This window comes from Phyllostomus hastatus, unplaced genomic scaffold, assembly GCF_019186645.2.
Source record: "Phyllostomus hastatus isolate PE091 unplaced genomic scaffold, TTU_PhHast_1.1 phas_contig_196, whole genome shotgun sequence".
Classification (NCBI taxonomy): domain Eukaryota; kingdom Metazoa; phylum Chordata; class Mammalia; order Chiroptera; family Phyllostomidae; genus Phyllostomus; species Phyllostomus hastatus.
Window position 1 is genome coordinate 1,855,544 of NW_025333709.1, and position 19,502 is coordinate 1,875,045.

Consider the following 19,502-nt stretch of genomic DNA (forward strand, 5'->3'; position numbering starts at 1 on the left):
AGGGCCGAGGGGCTGTGAGTGGTTGTTCCTCTGCTCACCAGCCCCCACCGGTCGGCGGGCCTGTGGCTGCCGCCGCCGCTCTCCCCTTGGGCCGTGGGGCAGGACAGACGTGTGAGCACCCCCAGACACTGTCCCCTGGGCCCTCGTGGTCACAGCGGTAGCGGCCCCCTCGACCACTCGACCGAGGACGGTGCTGGGACCCAGGCGCTGAGCAGAGCGGCTGAGTCGGGGAGGGAGGCCCCCAGCCTCCTGGCTGCTGTCCCCGGACACCTGGCTCTGCCTGCACCTGCCGCCGTCTCCATCCTCCCAGGACAGTGTGGTCACCAAGAGTCCCGGCGTGGCCGTGGGGTGGGGCAGCAGGGTCCACGTGCTCTTGCCCGCCCTTCCTAGTAAACCACCAGGAGACCGACAGGAGGTGGCAGCCCCGGCGCCCGGCCCACGCGCCACGAGGACTGGCCGGGAGCAGAGGGAGCGACCACCGGGCTCCCTTCCCCGGAGACTCCCGGCCCCGCCGCCCTGCGCTTCGCGTCTCGTGAACCGACTGGGAGCCCCACCCCTGGCGCTGCGCTGGGTCCACCTTCCAGACCCGGACGATGCTGGGGGAGGGCTCGGCCAGGAACTGGACTGGACCAGCCTGGGTCACCCCGGCAGACGCGGAGCAGACGAGGTCCCCTTACCCGCGGAAAGGAAGTGGGGAAACTGAGGCTCAGAGACGGAAGGACACTGTCCTGTAGGGCCCCCTCCCCTGCCCCCGCGGCCCCCACCCTGCCCACACCCACCCTGCCACCTGGGGGCCCAGGGGACGCCTCTGTCGCAGCACCAGGGCCGCGGAGTGCTCCGGGCTCCAGCGGGCCCGGCCAGGCCCTCAGCGCGTCGCCGCCGGCAGGAGTCACACTCCCCGTCCGTCCCGAGAGCTCCCGCAGCGGATGCTGGTGCGCATGTGTCCGCAGCAGCGGGGCGGCCCCAGGCGGGCCCGGGCGGCGGGGACCTGGCTGAACTGCGGTTGCACAGGAATCGGACGTGCGGGTCCGCCGCCGTCTCACTGCAGCTCTGTCCTTGCTCAGGACGCCGCAGCGGCACTGACGGTGACAAAGGGCACAAGCCCCCCCAGCCCGCTGGGGAGTTGGGCAGGGGCTCAGGGGCAGTGACCTCCCCCCACCCATGCCCTAGAGGTCTGGAAGGTTCTAGAACCACAGACAAGTGCATGTGGCAGCCGTGGCACTTCCCAGCGGAGTGGCTCTGGGCAGCCTCTCTGAGCCTCAGGCCCAGTGAGGGGCGCTGCGGGGCCCCATCCGGGCGGCGCGGCCGCCTCCCACACCGCGAGCATGGACCGTCTGGGACCCTCGTGGCCACGCGTGTGGACGAGGTTCTGAGCGGCTGCTGACTGGCCCCTCGGTGCCCACACACCCAGGGCGAGCTGTGCCTCTCACGGCCCCGCCCCCAGGAGGCCGTGCCTCTCGTGGCCCCACCCCCAGGCGGCCGTGCCTCGCGTGGCCCCACCCCCAGGAGACCGTGCCCCTTGTGGCCCCACCCCCAGGAGGCCGTGCCTCTCACGGCCCCGCCCCCAGACGGCTGTGCGCAGCTCTGCTCAGATATTTCAGGGGTCTCCTGCCGGAAACCATTCAGGACCTGGGGCGCGCCCTTAGACCCCCCTCCCCCGCGGAGACGATGAAGGTGCACTCGCCCAGGGTAGAAATGTCACAAGGCCCCCTGGAGCCCCTGGCGTGCCTGACGAAGGGCGAGGGGCTGGCGGACAGTGACCTCTCCTCCTGTCCCCTGGCTGTCACCGTGGGTTTTACAGACTCGGTCAGCGCTGAGGAGTGAGGCCAGGGGGGCAGCAGGCAGCAGGCAGACCAGGGGCCAGGGCACAGCGCTGGCCTCCACAGCAGGCGGTCGGGGAAAGGGAGGGGTGAGGGGCGCAGGGCCCTGGTGCGGCCCCCGCTCAGTCCCTCGGTGCCGGCCAGCGTCTCCTGCCCTGAGACCCAGGAGCCCATGGGGCAGGGCACACCTGGGACCAGGAGACCTGGGAGGACGGCAGCGGGACAGGGCAAGGGAGAGGGGACAGGGCAGGGGGTGGGTTCTTGGGCAAAGGTGAAACGAGGAGGCACGGGGGCGGGAGAGAGGGAGCTGCTCTCGCCCCTCCCCCTCTGTGAGCCGCTTGCGCGGAGGGCAGCGACACCGGCAGCCGGAGACGCAGTGGGCAGAGGCCCACCAAACAGGGAGCAGACGGAACCTGAGAGACACCCCTTCGGGAGACTGGAGACCCGGGGCCGGGCAAGGGCTCCCGGTCAGCGGGGCAGAAACATCAAGGAGTGTTTGGGTCCACGCCCACCTGCCCCAGAAGAGGTGGGGCTGCCTGTTCGCACAGCTGGGCAAAGCCACCCTGCCTGCTGCGGGCGCTGAACCCACAGGGCGAACGCCCTCCGGAGGGCGGGCACACGGAGCGCGCGCACAGGCCACCGTGGAACCCGGGAGGAGCGCGCAGGGGGAGCCCCTCAAGCCTGCCCGCGCCTGGGCAGGTGGGCGCGCCCGCAGGAGCTCCACGCAGCGCGGCCCGGGGGCGGGGCCTGAGGTGCAAGTCCTGGAGCCGCACGAGCGCCGGCAAGGAGACGTCGCGGAGGCGCCGGCCGGGGCGGCACGCCCGCCGCAGCGCTTTGAACGACGCGAAACCGAGCGCCGGGAGCGGCAGCGGCGCGCCTGCCGGCGGCGTGGGGAGCTGTAGGGAAGGCGGCGAAACCCGGGCGCTCTGGCCAAGTGCGATCGCAGGAAACAGGACGCCAAGGCGCGTTGTCGCTGAAACTTGAACAGGCAAGGGCGACAAACGCGAAGGCCAGCGACTGTCCCCAAGCGTGGGCCAGCACCAGGAGGGCGTCGCGTGGTCGCAGCGGCTGGGCGTTTCGCAACGGGAAATCCACCGCTGGTTCCGCGTTGTGTAGGACGCCAAGAAGGGATCCCGAAAGCCGACAGCCAGGCGCGCGGCCCGCCGCCACGGCCGCCGCCCGCGCCCCACGCGGAGCAGCCTGAAGACCGTGTCCAGAGCCGCAGGGAGCAGGTGGCCCTGCCTGCGACGGGTTCATCAGGAAGACGCCCGAGACCCAAGCGCGCGCAGCTCCGCGCCGTCTGAGCAGCAGCAGAGCAGCACCAGCGCGTTGGACAGCAGCGACAAGGCCAGCGTCCGCGCCAGCAGCCCGCCGGCAGCGCCTCGCCCGGGCCCGTGGCGCTAGCGCCTCTCCAGGCGCCCCGCGGGTCAGCGGCAGCGGGGGCCTCTCGCTCGTGGCTCCGCTCCGGGAGTGGACCGGAGAAGCGCCCACGGCGTCCCGGAGAGGCAGCGCCGGCGGGCAGGGTCCGGAGCTGCACGCGCAGCGGCGCCAAGCGCGGGTCCCTGGCGCCCTGGCCAAGCGCTCTGCGCTGCGGAGCTGGTAGCGGCCCGGGCAGCGGAGCGCAGATGCGGCCGCACACCCTCGCCGCCCGCGGCGCTGTCCGCAGTGCTGAACGCGCTCGCCGTGCCCGCGCCCGGAGCCGCGCTGCCCCTTGGCGGAGTCCAGGCGGGGCTGACGCGAACGAGGTCGGTCCTTGCAACGGTCGCACCTCCTCTGGGGCGTCCGGTGGCGACTCGGGAGCGGCTGGGACGCTAGCGAGCCGGTCTGCCGCTCGGAGGCGTCGTCCCGCACCTGCGCCTCCCCCTCCTCTGCGCTGGCACCAAACTGAAGCGACCCCGGAGGCTGCAGGGGGTGTGTGTGTGGGGGTGGGTGGGTAGGGGGCCATGCAAGGAGGGCGGAAGGAGCGACAAGGCGGGAGCTGGAGAGAGAAAGCGCGCGGGCTGGGAGCCGCCCGCTTCCCTGCCCTCAGCTCAGGGCCTGCTGAACCAAGCGGGCAGCGAGAAGAGGCAACGGGGCTGGGGGAGGAACGAGGGGAGAGGGAGATGAGGAAGGAGAGGGAGAGGGGAGCGGGTGGGGGGAGGGGCGGGAGAGACCAGCCAGGGGCCCAGACTGGGGAGTGCCACACACAAGGCCTTCCGAGCCGGAGGTCTGCCCCCGCGCCGCGCCCACCCAGCCGGGGAGGCAGGGCTGGGGGGATCTCTCTCTCCTCCGCTGACCCCACCGTGCTTCCAAACCCAGTCGCCATGGGGAATCTTCAGCTGGCAGGACCAGGGTGAAGGAAAGGCGCCCGGAGGCCCTGGTTCCAGGACACAGGCGTGGGGGCGGCGCCCAAGGGAGCTGCCTCTGCCGGTGGACCGCCGGGGGGAGAGGCTGGGGGGGAGAGTCAGGGGGACACCCCAGGTCTGCAGTCAGAGCGTCCACCTCAGAGGTGTGCCCCGGCGGGTGACCGCAGCAGCAGCAACGAGAGCCAGCAGATCTGGGGCCTCTGGGGGCCTCGAAGGACCCTTCCAGGCAGCCTGGAACCATTAAATACTCCTGGGCAGGGGAGGGCCCCCGGAGCCAGCGCCCAGGTCTGAGATGGTGCGTCTGAGCCCGAAGGAGCCAGGTGGCCCGGTGAGGGGAGCACCTTTGTTCTTCCAAGTACAGCCGCTTGTCACAGGAGGATGGGAGTGCGCCCTAAGAAATGTGTTCTGAGGTGATTTTGTTACCGCCGGAACGTCACAGAGCAGCGTAGCTGACTGTAACCTTTTTACTCCATAAACGTCTAAGTTTTCAGAGGGCTCTGGCAGGGCCTGGCAGGGCTCTGCAGGGGACCTGTCTGGGAGGCCTGGGGGCCTGGGGGGGGCAGCTCCCTGGGCTCCTACTGCTCAGACCCCTGAGCAGGTAAGGCCAGCTCTGTGCAGGGCTGCAGCCCAGGATGGGGAAGGGGCGGGGGGCCGGAGGGTCCTGGAGGGGGCTCAGGAGGTCCTGGAGGCAGGGCAGAGGTTCCATTCTGCAGCCTGAGCCTCGCCCCTCCCCCCAGGAGCTCCGCCTCCTGGGCCACCGCGTCCATCCTGCAATCCCGAGGCCATCGGACCCCACGGAGCCCTTCGTGAGGCGGAGGGGCCGCCGGCGGGAGGCACAGCTTCAGTTCCCCACCAGCACCAGGTGGGGCGGGCCCGGAGCCTGGCTCGGACACCTGGCCCCCACACCGCGCTCCGTGAGCCTCAGTTTCCTTATCTGCCATTGTCTTAGGGTTGTTGGGAAGGAACCACAAGGTAAAACAAACTGGAAACAGTCAACACCAAGCACACACTGGGTGCTTACGGAGTGTGGGCGCCCCTCCCCCCCAAGCCCCAGGGGCGGGAGTGGGGACAGGTGTCACGGGCAGACTCTGCGCGGCTGCGCCCACCAGTGAGATGGGGAGAGGAAGTGCGGGTGGTGGGTGTGTGAGGAACTAGGGAAAAATCCACAATTCAGCCCACATGGCTGGGGGCCTTCACAGCTCAGCCTGGGCTGGGGGCCCGGGGCGGGGGGCCGGGCAGCTCTCCGAGGAGGGGTGACTGGGACCCCACAGGGTGAGGACAGGGCAGGGGCACACCCTGCAGGAAGCAAATGGCACCAAAGGGTGCAGGGCTCTGGGGACCCCTGGGGGCCTCGGGGGCCTGATGACGGGCGTTTGACCGTGACGAGGGTGCCCAGAGGCTCCACGTCACGTCCCACAGGGAGAAGCAGGTAAGCGGGGGGGAGGGGGCAGACAGGAGCGCTCGGGAGGGCGGGAGGGGGGGGGGGCTGCCCTGTTTCCCAGACTCCTGTGTCTCCTGCGTTGGGAAGCCCGCCCGGCCCGAGGGGAGGGACGCGGAGGGCGGAGGGCGGCGTGCGGGCAAGGCAGTGACTGCGCCGGACAGCTGTGGTCCGGAGAGCGAGGTGCGCAGACTCAGACGGACTCGGCCGGGATGCGCTGTGCGACCGTGGGCAACTTCCTCAGCCTCTCTGAGCCTCGGCTTTGTAAGGCTTCTCCCCTTAAAGATCGCCAGCTCTGGGAGGAGACGGGCATGAAGGGACGCCAGGCTGTGCGTGTGAGGGGCACTCGGATGTGACTGAGTGCGCGTGTGCGTGGGGGGGGGGGGAGGACAGGGGGTGGGCCAAGGGGGGGAAGGAGGCGGGGCCCACAGGTGGGGAGCTCTCCGCAGGGAAGGGAGCAGCCTTCCGGGTGGGCGCCTGTCTGAGGACGGCTCAGGGACCGGGGGCGGGCTGTACCGGGGGACAGAGCCCCGGACGCCTGGGCTCCACTTGTAGCCAGCATGCCTCAGCCCCTAGTGGAGGTGGTGCTGACGGCGGGGCAGCAGGCCCTCGGGTTCCCCCGCCCTCCTCTCCCGGAGGGTCTAGCCGGTCCAGCGAGGCGAGAAGGAAAGAACAGGAGTCCAGATGGGAAAGGGAAACAGGAAGCGACCTCGACTGCCAGAGGACATGACCTCTATCTAGAAAGCCCTAAGGAATCGCCCCAGACCCTGGTGGTGTGGCCCAGTGGATCGAGTGCCAGCCTGTGAAACAAAAAGTCGCTGGTTCGATTCCCAGTCAGGGCACATGCCTGGGTTGTGGGCCAGGTCCCCAGTAGGGGGCGCATGAGAGGCAACCACACACTGATGTTTCTCTGGCACATCCATGTTTCTTTCCCTCTCGTTCTCCCTCCCTCCCCTCTCTCTGTAACATAAACAAATAAAATCTAGAAATAAAATCCCCCCAAACCCTCCTAGAGCTGATGCACAGCTGAGCAAAGTTGTGGGGTACACAGCCCACACACGAAAACGAGCTGTGTTCTCATACACTAGCCATGGGTGATCCCACGGTGGAATTAGGAAAATTCCTCAGTAACATAAAAAAAAAAAAGATCCTGAAGAATAAATTGAACCAAAGAAATGCAAGACTTATGTACCAAAAATGGCATAACAGTGTTGGAAGAAACTGAGGACCTAAATGAATGGAAAGACAGCTCATGGTCGCGGATCGTGAGCCTCAGTGTGCTGTCGGGACGGCAGCGCCTCCCTGACCGGCCTGTGGCGCCGGCACAACCCCGATCGCAGTCCCCCCGGCCCATCTGGCAGAGATGGACACCCTGATCCTGAAACTCGCGCGAAACTGAAAGGGAGGCCGGGGAGCAGAAACAGCGCAGGAGAAAGGAGAGCGAAGTCAAGTCGGGGGTGGACACCTCCTGGTTGCAAACGTACCAGGAGGCCAGAGCCCTGAGGGCGGACGGCGGGGTCCGGGGAGGAGGACCGAGACTCCAGAAAAAACCCACGCGATTGCGGCCCATCGACCTTCTTTCCACAAGACCGAGACGGTGCACAGGGAGAGAACAGTCTGTTTCACAGAGAGTGCAGGAACGCCCGGCTGTCCACAGGCAAAAAAAGCAATTCGTCTGGACGCCCGCCTCCCACCATGTGCAAGAATCAACACAAAAATGAGCTCCAAGACATACCTGGATGTGAGCGCTAAGCCATAGAACTCTGAGAAGGAGACGAAGGCGTGAGATTCCGTGAACTTAGCTGTGGCCACAGTTTTCTAGACACGGAATCCAAAGCATGAGCGACCCAAGAAAAAACAGGTACGTGGGAGTTCATCCCAACCAAATAAACACCTTCGCTGCAATGAACTCGGTCAAGACAGAACCAGCTGGATATTTGCAAAGCACAGATGTGGCGAGGACACAGTGTTGAGAATGTAACAACGAAAAGAGCAACAATGTAATTAAAAATTCACAAAGGATCTGAACAGACACTTCTCGGAAGAGGTCCGCAGGCACTCGCAGAGCTGCGCAGGGCCACTAACCGTCCGGGAGACACTCATCAAAACCACACGCGACCTCCCCAACCCTCGCCGCCCCCGGGAGGCTGTGGTCAGGGCCCCGACCTCTGGGCTGGCGAGGCTGCGGAGAACGGGGCACCCCGGGGCCACTGCGGGCGGCAGGGAGTGCTGACCGGTGCCGCCCCGTGGGAACCAGCGTGGCGGGCCCCTGGAAAACTTAAAAACAGGGTGCCTCTGGGACCCAGAAAGTTCACTCCTGGGTATGTCGTTCCGTGGAAGGGCCTTGAAAGCACACGGCCACACAGAAACTCGTATGTACGTAGGTGTCCACAGCAGCATGACTAACGACCAGGTGGACTCGACCCTGACACCCATCAACGAGTGGAGGGGTCTGTCTACGTGGGGTGCAGCCACCGCAGGCCCGCCACCCTGACACCTGCCACCCCCCCATGAGCCCTGAGCACGCGAAGCTGAGCGAAGGGAGCGGGGCGCAAAGGCCGCGGGCTCCGCGACCTCACTCCCGGGAACCGTCAGGACAGACCAGCCGACAGCGGCGGGAGCAGATGGGCAGCCCTGGGTGGAGGGGGGATGCGGGGGGGGCGGGGGGCGTGACTGCTAACCGGGGTGGGGTGGCCTCTCGGGGTGACAGAAGTGCCCTGGAATCGCGTCACGGCGACGGCTGCCAAAAACACCGAACACACCGAAAACCGCGGAGTTGCAGGTTTTTCACGGTAACTGCGTGTCATGGGAGCTGCGTCTCACAAAGCGCAGCTCAGAGAAGGACGCCAAACGGGCGACGGCTCCCGGGCCCGTGGGGGAGCCCCGCGAGGGTTAAGGTGTGTGCGGGTGGGTTCCCAGGGGGCGGGGCGGAGGAGGGCGGAGCGGGGGAGGAAATGCGAAAAAATAACGGCGGGCAGCGGCCCGAGTTCGGCGGAAGACGACGTGAACGTGAAAAGGCCGGAACGTCCTCCGCTGGGGGAGCCGACAGACGCACAGACGCGGCTACATCCGGGTGACCCCGCGACAGGGCGCCCCCCAGCGCCCACGCGGGGCGGCGGCTCCCGGGCTGGCGCCCAGGAGGGGAGCCCTTCCGGGCCACCTTTGCAGCCGTTCCGGCGCGCTCTCCGGCAGCCCACGCGGATGTGGCACCGCTTCATGGGAAAGACAGACCGCGTGGATGGAGAGCAGGCCGCTGGTGGTCGGGGTCGGGGTCGGGGTCAGGGCCGGGGTCGGGGTCAGGGCGGCTGGGCTGCCCCGCCCCGGGTGGGAGGCGCTTGCACAGACCCACGGCCCGTGCGCATCCACGACCCGGGAGACGCCAGAAAGGCAGCCGGCCTGCAGGATGGCTGAGGCAGCAGCATGTCCTAAAATCCGGAACAGAACACGTTTCAAACCCGGGTTGGGAAGGAAGGCGCCCGGGACCCCCAGGCGAAGCGACGGTGGGAGGTGGTCAGTGTTCGAGTTCTGTGTCGGTAAAAACGTGGGCCCGCACCGCGGACGCGGCGGCGGACGAGCCTCCACACCCGTTCACGCGCGCCCTCAGCGTGCGCCGCGACTGGCGGGTGAACTAGAGGAGCCCGCGCTCCCCCCACCCCCACCCCCACCCTCGCCTACCCAGGCTCCTCTGCGGGGGTCGCCGCCCTGACCCAGAGAGCGCGGAGGACGGAGCTCAGGGCACCTGGGAGAGTCAGTCCCCAGCTACCCCGCACCAGCCGTGGGCCCTCCCCGTGCCTGTGCCTCAGTTTCCTCGGCGTCACCACCGGAAACAAGCGCAGAGAGACAGAAATGGGAGGCACGGGGGCTCCAGCCCGGGAACGAGGCAGCCACACTCATTGGCGCGGTTCCCCACTGGACCAGTGCGCACGGAACAGGAACCGGGCCCCTCCCCCATGCTCGGGGGGAGGGGGGAAGCCAGCCTGTCCCCAGCGCGCAGAGGCGGGGCTTCTCGGCTGGGACGCGTCTCTGGGATGCGCTGAGATGCAGGCGCGGCCCTGTGTCCCTCCCGGTGGGTGAGGGGCCAGGCGTCTGGGGGAGACACGGAGAAGCCACGGGCTGTGGCCCTGGCGTCTGGGCCCCGGTCTCCCGGGGGCACCTACCGGGGGTCGTTGGGGTCACCGCTGCAGCCCCACCCTAGGCGTGAGGGGCAGCGCCGGGATGTCCCGTGTCCTGCTGTGAGCCTGGGTGCACCCCTCCTCCCACTCCCCCTGCCCCGCCTGAACCCACCCCCCCGCCCTGGAGCCCGCGCCCGGCCTGTGGAATCCCAGCACCGACCGGACCGGCTGACCTCCCCTGGCCTCGGGGGCGGAACGCAAACCCTCCCTCCCCTGACACTGGCCATACTTGAGATTGCGCAGGACGCCCCGCCGAACTCTCCCAGAGCTACTTCCCCGTCAGCACATTCCTGAGCCTGCCCGGAACGCATCTCCCTGCTGTCCGGCTGTCTCCGCTGCCCTTGGCTTCCCCGGGGGGCTGGCAGCTGCTCCGGCTCACGGGGGGTGGGGGTGGGGGCGCGATGGCAGAGACGGCAGCAATGGGCTCCCTCCATCCCGGGGGCCTCAGGAGGATGGGTCTGAAACTCTCGGCACCTTGGGGGACACCTCCCCCAGGGAGCCCTCCTGACCACCTCTGCTCGCTGGCACAGGGGTACTTCGGTCGGCACTGGTCAAACTGTCTGTGGGAAAGACCCCTCCTCCCCAGTTGTCCCACTGTGGGCGACGGCGTGTGGCCTGCATCACGTGGGGTTCGCCACGTGAGCTGGTGTGTCGAGGTGCCTGGGAGACGCTATAGAAGTCTCCGAACACTTGCTCTTGATCTCTGTGCTTGCCGTGGGCCTGGGGCTGACATTTCAAGGACGGGCCCCTAAGGTGTAAGTGGCGCCAAATGGCCCCAACTCGGGTGTCTCAGCCCTGGAGCATCCAGGGTCCCAGGGGAGCCCTTAGCCGGGTCCCTTGGGGGGCAGTCGAGTCTGGGGGCACCCCGTCTCCCGGCGCCCCATGGGAGGCCCCAAGGCCGGAGCGGATGGGCGTGAGACAAGGGAGCAAAAGGTAAGTGGCCAGGTGAGCGGGAGACCAGGAGCCAGACGTCCTGCTGCCCACGGAGCCCCGGACACGCAGGCGTGCTGGGTGCCGGCTGCAGGCCTCCCCCCGAGTGTGCTTTCGGCCCCCGTGCTCTGGGGTGCGGTCAGCGCTTTCCTGTAGGGCGTGGACGCTCCGTGTCCTGTCAGGGAGCCGCTCTCCACCGAGGAGCAGAGCTACGGCCGCGCAGGAGGGTTGCTCTCTCCGCCCAGGTGTCTGACCCGCCCAGGGCCTGGTTCCGCTCGTGGGGTGACGTAGGGCTCGGGCGTCCTCCTCGGCCGGGCGATGGGCACGAGGTCCAGCCCCACAGCCAAAGCTCCTGCCCTCGCAGTGCTGGGCGACGTCGGGGAGCCCAGGCCGGCTGTCCGACGCGGGACCTCCCACCCAGCCGTGTGCCCACCCCTCCCGGGCAGGCTGCTCTGACCCCGGGCCCAGGTGGCTCCCCTGGGCTCCCGTCACGGCAGGAACAGGTGGACTCGAACCCCGATGCACTGGGGTCGGCTGTCCCAGCCCAGGGTCCTGCCCCTCCCTCAGCTGCGTGCCCTCGGGCGGAGTCCTCGCCCTCTCTGGGGCCAATTCCCTCGTCTGTAAAACCAGGGTCAATGAGGGTGACCCGGGCGAGCTTCCTGCAGCTCAGAAGGACCCTCCAGGGGTCATAGGACGCCTGCGATGCGGGCTGGTACGACCCCTGTTTCCTGTGTGCTCCCCATGGGCCGAGTGCCCCCTGGGGTAGAGAACAGCTGTGCCCCGCGGTGGGCGGTGCGTCTGCTGAGCGGAATGGAGTCCCACCGCTGGGGCCCTCGGAGGACGTGCCCCTGCCCTGGGCGCGGGGGGGAGAGCTCTCCATGGAACAGCCCAGCAGCCCGGACGTGGCCGGAACAGGCCCGGTCTGCGTGGCCACCCGGTCCTTCCAGAGAGCCGCTCCCCGCAGGGGAAAGTCGGCCCTGGCCGCCTCCCCGCCCAGGCGCCGGCGCTGGCCGGCCCCGCAGAGCGCTTCTCCAGATGGCTCCCAGCCCCCCAGCTGCGCTCTGCCGGGAGGGCTCTCCAGCCCCGAGCCAGCTGGGGCGGGGCCTGCGCGGCGTGGGAGGCTGGGGACCGGGGCCTCTCGCCCCCAGGGACACAGGGGCTAGGATCCAGGGCAGGGATCTGGGTCCCTGACTTCCTCCCTCGCACTCCAGGTCAGAAGGGGGGGGTGGAGCGAAAGCGTTCGGAGCCCACTGGACCCTTCAGGGAGACGTCCTCGCCCTTTCTGTGCCCAGCCCTGGGGTGGGGGCAGGGTGGGGCGGGGGGGGGGCGGGAAGACGCCTGGCCCCTGCCCTCCACACAGAGGTGCCGCCCAAGTCCCCATCACTGAGATGGTGGCTGACAGACCTGGGGGGCCATGCCCGCCCGTCAGAGAGCCAGGGCGCAGCCCCGGAGGGTCTGTCCCCTCCATGCGGCACGTGCAGGACGCGGCCAGGCACTGCCCTGTGCTCCGCCCTGTGGGCCAACCCGACAGAGGCCGGGCGGGTGGCAGTGGGAACGGAACCTCCGCTTTATCACTCAGAGCTGAGGGCCGGGCGGCGTTCAGAAGGGTGTGGCTCGGATGTGTGGCCGTAACGGTCTTCCGTTGCCGGCCACAGGGTCAGGCCACCACCTGGGCCAGAGCCACGGTGGCCCGGGCAGGCCTCCCCCCAGGAAGAAGCCCACCGCACTGTGCACCTGCTGCGGACCCAGGGCAGGGAGCCGCCTCTGCTGGTGCAGCACGCCCCCCCCCGCAGGGAAGGAGGTCGCTGTGCTGGGGATCCCTTGAGGTGTGAGGCTGGGGGCGGGGAGACCCCCTCTTTGAGCACTGAGGCGAGGGAGAAGGCAGGGCCTGCTGCGTTCCTGCAAACAGGGCCGAGCTACTATGTTGCATCAGTGCACGAGCCGGTTCCAGCCGCTCCGCGCAGACCCCGATGGGTTCGCGGCAGCGACGGCCCTGCGGGGTGTGAACAGGACAGCTGGACAGGCCCCTCCGGGCCCACGCCCGCTGCCCTGGCCTGGTGCGGGCCCGGCTGCACGTCGGCCCGGCCCGGCGCCTTGGGCCTCAGCCTCCGTCCCCCACGCTCGGAGGGACCTCGGGCTGGCGGGGGCTCTCCGCCTGCTGGAGAGGTCCCCCCTTCTGGGCCTGGTGAGCTGCGAGTCTCACCCAAGATGGATGTTGGGTTTTAACAAAGATTTTTTTTTTTTGCAACTTTTGACATGATCATGTGTTTTTTGTCATTTTTAGCTTTTTAATGTGGCAAATTACACCGGTCGCTTCTTAAATGTGAAACCGGCCCCGCCCTCGGGACTCGCCCGCCGCGGTTCTGCGGTGCTGGGTCCGGGCCGGCGCCGCGCCCCGCGTCTCGCTCTCGCGTTCCGACGCGGGATCCGTCCGCAGCCCGCGTTTCTCGCCGCGCCTCTGTCCGGCGCGGGTCCGGCGGTGCTGCCTCCCAGCGCCGGCTGGGAAACCCTTCCCCTCCGCCCGTTTCCCGGAGGAGTTTGGGGACAACCGGTGGAGTTGCGGGTGCAATTCCCCAGCGAAACCACCGCAACCGAGCTCCCTCCGCGGGGAGGACCTCGGTGCCCGTCTCCCTTCCCCAGACAGACACGGGCTGCGCAGGTCCCTCTCCTCCCCAGCCGGCCGGCCCTGGCGTTCCGGGAACCCACCCGTGACGGCCGAGTGGTCGGCCTCGTTGGTGTGAAGTCGCCTGCACCGTCCCCGTGTTCTCTTCCGCATCGTGGGCCCCGCAGCGACCCCCCACCCCCGCTGCTGGCGGCCTCCGCAGGCCGCGCCCACCGGGGTCTCTTAGGAGACAGCCGAGCCCTCCCACCAGAGGTCCTGGGCCTTCCCCTCCTCCCTGGAAGCCCTGACCTTTCCTCCTCCCGCCCCTTCCCCCGCACCCGGGCCCCCGGGAGGGCAGAGCGAGGCGGGGGCGGGGCGGGCCGCAGGCAGCCGCAAGAGGGGACAGAGGCCCAGACCCACTGCTCGCCCTCAGGCGGACGGAGCAGCCCTGGGCAGACAGGAGGGCTTCCTGCCCCACCCCCACCCGGCTGAAGCCACGGGCTGAGCCGGCAGCTCCCGCGGGCACGGCCTCCAGAAGGCATTTTCGGGGCAGAGAGATTCCTGAATCCAACTCAGTTCTTGGAAGTCACTTCTCCCTTCTCTGCCCAGAAAGAGCAGAGCCGCTCCCCGGGCCCCCCGCCCGCCCAGACGCGTGTGCCTCGTGGAAGCTGGAAGGACCCGGCTGCTTCGCAGCCAAGGGCCTGCTGCTGATGTGGCCTTGGCCTTGGCCTCAGGCCGCCCTGGGGGGTGTGGGACCTTCTTAGGAATCCTGCAGGGAACACGCCGAGGGCGCCAGGTTGTTGGCGGGCCTGGCCTCCGGCAGGCGTGACGTGGGGGCTCTCTGGGGAGGGAACAGAGAGGACGCCCTGGGCAGGGCTGCCCCCCACGGCCATCTGTCTGCGGGGTGGGGGGGGCACAGGCCGAGCGGGGCCTCCACCTCGAGGCCCCCTAGCAGCCCCACCACGCTCCCTGTCCTTCCCTGCAAAGCCCGGAGGTGCTGCCCGGGGAACCCGCCTGGGCAGACAGGGCTGTGAGTGAACTTCACAGTGAGTTTCTGGGTGAGCCATGGCACCAGGGAACCCAGCCGACGGCCGGGTCTGCCGGAGGCCTGTCCCCATTGTCTCCTCTCTGACCCCGGGAAGTCACTCCCCGGCTGGCCAGCCCGTCGGGCAAAGCCACAGCCCCTGCCTGCACCTCGGCGAGCAGTGGTCAGGGCCCAGCGCCCGCACCTCTGCAGCTGAGTCCCTCCTCCCCCCACCCCGGGGCCGGGGAGGGGGGCGGAGCAGAGGCTCCGTGGACTCCCATCCCTTGCTCAGTGTGGAGCACCAGGTAGGAGGGACGCGAGGCTTCTCAAGACACAGCCGCTGGGAGTGCCTGCGACGATCACGACGACACTGCTGCAGAGGGCATGAGGGACCCCCTCGCAGGGACCACAGAGCACTCTGGTGCGGGGCCTGCCCCTCCCCCCAGGCACTCTTGTTGGAAGGAGGGAGGGAGGGAGGGGAGGGGCAGGCGGGGGCCTGGGGGCGGAGGGATCCCATACTTCGCAGGTGCGCCTGGTCACTGGGTCCGTCCCAACATTCACCCACAAACCCACTCCAGGCAAGAGCCGCTCCTTGCGCTCCCGGTTCAGGGTGTCAGCCACACGCACCGCTGACGTCTCTGCTGGGACCTGCCAGCTCGTCCCCTTAGCGGTGGCTTTTGGTGAACGGACACCCCCCCCTTCTGCAGCGTCCGCCTCACAGTGCCCCCCAGGACTCGGCCCCCTGCGTCCCGGTGGAGGGGTCTCTGCCCACCCGACATCATGAAAGTGCTGCTCCGGGTCTTCTTCCAAGAGGCTTGGTGTCAGGCCACCCCCAGGGGTCCAGGGGTCAGACAGGCAGGTCAAAGGGTGCCCCGCCGAGGGCAGCGGTCCCCACAACTAAGCTGCGGCCGGTGGCACCACACCAAGCTCTGTGGGGACGAGCGGTGCCAGCCGCCCGGAGCCCCGGACTGGGCCGGGGAGGTCGGTGTGTGGGAGCCAGGGTCAGGGACCCCCGGGCAGTGTCCACACTGGAATCTTGGAGGCGGTGGGTGCTTGCCCAGCGACGCAGGCCTGGCCCTGCCCCCAGCCCCCGGGAGATGGGCTCTGGCGCCCGTGCCGGCCCTCGGCCTCTGAGCCGGGGCCGTCTTTCTCTGAAACGGGGCAGATCGGCCGCTAGGAGGAAACTCTCGGTGTCCCGTCCAGGGCACCCTGGTGGCAGCACACCCTTCCCCAGCCGCCAGGCGCTGGCCGACCCCACAGGGAAAACCCACCCTTGGTCCAGTCGTGCTGCCGGGCAGGGGCGCTCAGGCCCCGCCCAGAGCCCGGGGGGCGAGAAGGGCCCACCCGGGGCAGGCGCCCATGTGGCGGGGACCCCCAGTATCTCAGGCTCTGCTCTGGGGAGGCCCAGCCCGCCAGCCTCGCACAGGCTGGGGGCAGAAAGGCCCAGCACCCGCCGGGCGTTCGGTCCGGGGTGGCCCGGCGGCCAGCAGCCTTGCCCCTCGGCTGTCCTCCCTGCGCAGGAGCGCCTGTGGCGTCAGGCGGGGAGGGGCACGGGCTCCAAGGCGGCACCCCCACCTCCCCCGGCGCCCCCGGCAGGGTGCGCCTCAGGACCGGGGAGGACATCTGAGTGCCACGGGCTGGAATTAGATTTACTTCGAGGTTTGTTTTTAAAGATTTCTAGAGAGAGAGGATGGGAGACGGGCAGGGAGAGAAACATCAATGTGTGGTCGAGGCCCACAACCCAGGCCTGTGCCCTGACTGGGAATCGAACCGGCGACCCTGTGATTCACAGGCTGGCGCCCAATCCACTGAGCTGCAGCAGCCCGAGCAGATTTACTTCAAGTTTTGATGGCAAGCTCTCAGGGTGATCTGTGTGGTTTTCCAGTTTCCATGGAAGCCCCAACCACTGTCACTTGTTCAGGGGTGCCTGGCCAGGCCCCTGTAGCAGCTGGGTCCCCAAGGAGACCATCCATTGTCCCGAGGAGTCAGGAAAGTCACTGGCCTGGAAGGGGCTGTCGTCCCACTTCATAGGTCAGCAGACTGAGGCTTGGGACGGGAAGGCGCCAGCCACGAGCCACAGAGCCAAGCGTGAGGACCCGCCAGCAAAGGGGCTGCACCGTGGGCATGTCACAGGCGCTGTCCTCATCACTGGGACCCCAGTCAGCTACGCCCCACCGCTGCAAGGCTGAGTGACAGGCTCCCCCTCCCCCAGTCCCACTGGGGCTTCCTGGGGCTCCACCCACCACAGGTCACTCTGACTGGCCTTCAGGTTCATTAGAGGCCTCTCTCCGCATCCAGAGCCCCTTGGGCAGGGCCCCCCCCCCCCACAGTGACCCACAGCCAGACAGGGCCCGATGCCACGCCCACCCAGCAGCCCCAGGCTGACACACAGCTGGCACGTCACCCCTGCCTCTCGCAGCCCCAGGGGCTGCTTGGTCCCCGGCAGACACAGCAGATCCTGAGCTACCAAAGCCAGGGTTTGAGTCCACACCCCCAGCCTCCCAAGGGCACTGGGGTAGGGGCATTTCTAGGGCATCCCTGTGGGGGTCGGGGGAGGAGCCTGCAAGCTGTGCACACTGCGCTCAGGGCTCAGTCCCAGTCCTGGTTCTCTAGACGGGCCTCCAGGGTGCAGGAGGAGTGGGCGGGGCCCCACGTGCCCCCGAGGATAAAGCTGTATCTGGACTCCAGTCACAGGAGCAGCTCCGGCTCAAGGCAGAGGGTGAGGGGGCTGGGGGCACGGAGCCCACAGCCATGTGTGGGGTGAGGGTCCTCCCAGAACCAGGCCGTGTCATGTCCCCCCCCCCCCCGCTACCCCCCACGTCGCCCGTCCTCTGGAGAGTGCTGCAGGCAGAGCCAATCGCTGCCTCGTGACCTGGGGGCGTGACGAGTCCAGCCCAGGCGGAGATGCGCCCTTCAGCGTGCAAACTCCCGCATCGAGCTGTGCGGCCTGGCCCAGGTCAGCGGCTCACGGCACAGGGGCAGGCGCCTCAGCTGCAGCCGCGTGCGCGGGGGCGGTGTGGGGGACCAGTGCCGGCCCGCAGGCAGTGCCGTGGGAGGGCAGGCTCCACACAGGCCTCACGGGAGGCAGGGCTCAGCACCAGGGGCTCACGGGAGGCAGGGCTCAGCACCAGGGGCGGGGGCCAGGGGAGAAGCAGGCGTGGTCGCAGGCCTCCCAGCCCCGCAAGCCAGGTGCCAGGTGGGCTCCGAGAGGGCAGCCCCCGCAGCCAGTCTGGCAGGCGCCGAGCAGGCCCCCAGCGCCGCAGCGGCCCGCGGCGAGTCTGGCAGGCCAGCAGCGCTCTCCCTCGGAGCGAGGCAGCTGAGCTGTGGTTTCTCTCCTGCCGAGAACCGGCTCCGGGGCTCGGGAACCCAGCAGGCAGCGGCGCTGGAAAGCGGCCGCAGAGGAAGTGCACCCGCAGCCCTGGGCGGGGGGTACCCCCAGGCTGACAGAGGGGCCCCGTTACTGCGCAGAACCCAGGACCAGGGGTGAAGTCGGGTGAGGCTGGCGTCACGTGCCGGAGGGGTGTGGGGCGCTGCCCTGGCTGAGGCTCCGCTGGCTCTGCACGGTCCTGGTTCCCGCCCGCCGGCGGGGCGGGGCGGGGCGGGGCTTGGGGGCGGGGCTCCAGCAGCGTCAGCCTGAGGACCCCAGGCCGCCGCCGCCGCAGGACCCAGTGGCTCTGTCAGTGTCCTTTTCTGGGGCACTGGGGCTCCGGGGAAATTCCTTTTGCTCCCCCCCCCAAACCCCTGGTAACATTTCTGCGCCCTGGGTCCTCTCCACAGTGTCCAGCAGGGGGCAGTCCTGCGGCTCGCCTGTCTCCGAGGCCCCTGCGGTCTCCGTGCAAAGCAGGCGACCCCGCAGGGAGAGCACGCCGGAGCCGCAGGGCCCGGGCTCCAGCTCTGGCGCCGCCCCTCACCGTGCGGCCCCGGGCGCGAGCTCCCTCCTCTGTCCGCCTTCGGACCTCACACCCCCGGAGCGTGACAGGGCCCCCCGCTGGGGGGGCTGAGGATGAGGGGCGGCCCCGCCCGCTGCACAGCCCCCAGGGAAGCCCCACAGGTCGCATACAGGTCTCAGGGAGGGGGCGAGGCCGCAGAGGCGCCCACCAGCCCCCACCTGCCATCAGCCAGCCCTTGGCGCACTCACCGGAGAGGGCCAAGGCCACTCCCAGCAGCACTCCCCACTCTGGCCGGCGGGCGCACGGCCTCCCCACCTGGGACCTCCAGACTCCCCGGCTCCTGTCCGGGGTCCCCCGTGAGTGAGCCTGCTGCTTTGGCCTCGCGCCCTGGAGTCGGACCCTCTGGCCTGGTCCCAGACCATCCCACCCACCGGCCGAGCCCAGTTGCTCGGTGCCGGGGCAGGCGGCTTCCCGGAGAGCCGGGCTGGCGTGGGCGCTGAAGAGGGAGCAGAGGGGAGGAGGGTTTCCCGGACAAAGGGCGGCCTGTGTTGAGAGTTGAGCTGTGCAGGGCGTGGGAGCGGGCTGCCCTCAGGGTCAGCACCCACACGGCCACCTGCGGAGCTCAGTGACGCCCAGCCGCTGGCTGCGCCCTGGGGACGGTGACTGGCCACCGAGGGGGCCCCGCGTTCTGCGTCCCTAATGCGCTCCAGGTGAGGCTAACGTTCTGGGCAGCCAAGGCCGGGGGCACCCTGTCCAACGCGCTAGCCACCAACCACAGGTGGCTGTTTAAATCACAACAGGAAGTTAAAGTCAGATCCTCAGTGGGAACAGCCCCATTTCCAGCGGCTGGTGGCCAGCCCGACCCTGGGACGATGGCGGCCGAGGGTCTCCGGAGTTTGTGTGCAGGTTCTTGGGGGGCCCCCACCTGACGCCCGAAGTGCAGGGTGGGGGGCGGGGCCCAGGTTGGGGCTGGGGGGCAGCCCAGCAGGGCCGGCCGGGGACGCAGAGCTTGGAGCCTGTGTCCCGGCACGGCGGGGGGCTGGGCAGGACCCGTCTCCCGTGAGCCCCAGCGGGTGAGGCCCGCCTCAGGAGGACCTGTCCCGGGGCGGCAGGGACTCGGGGCGAGGACACGAACAGGGGAAAACAGAAACAGACCCGCTGCCCCAGCGCCTCAGGCTAGGCCCTCGCCACACCAGGGCGAGTCACCGACCACCCCACGAGCGAGCAGGAAGCGACACCGAGGACTCCAGTCTCCGCGCACCGCCAACTCCCAGCACCCAC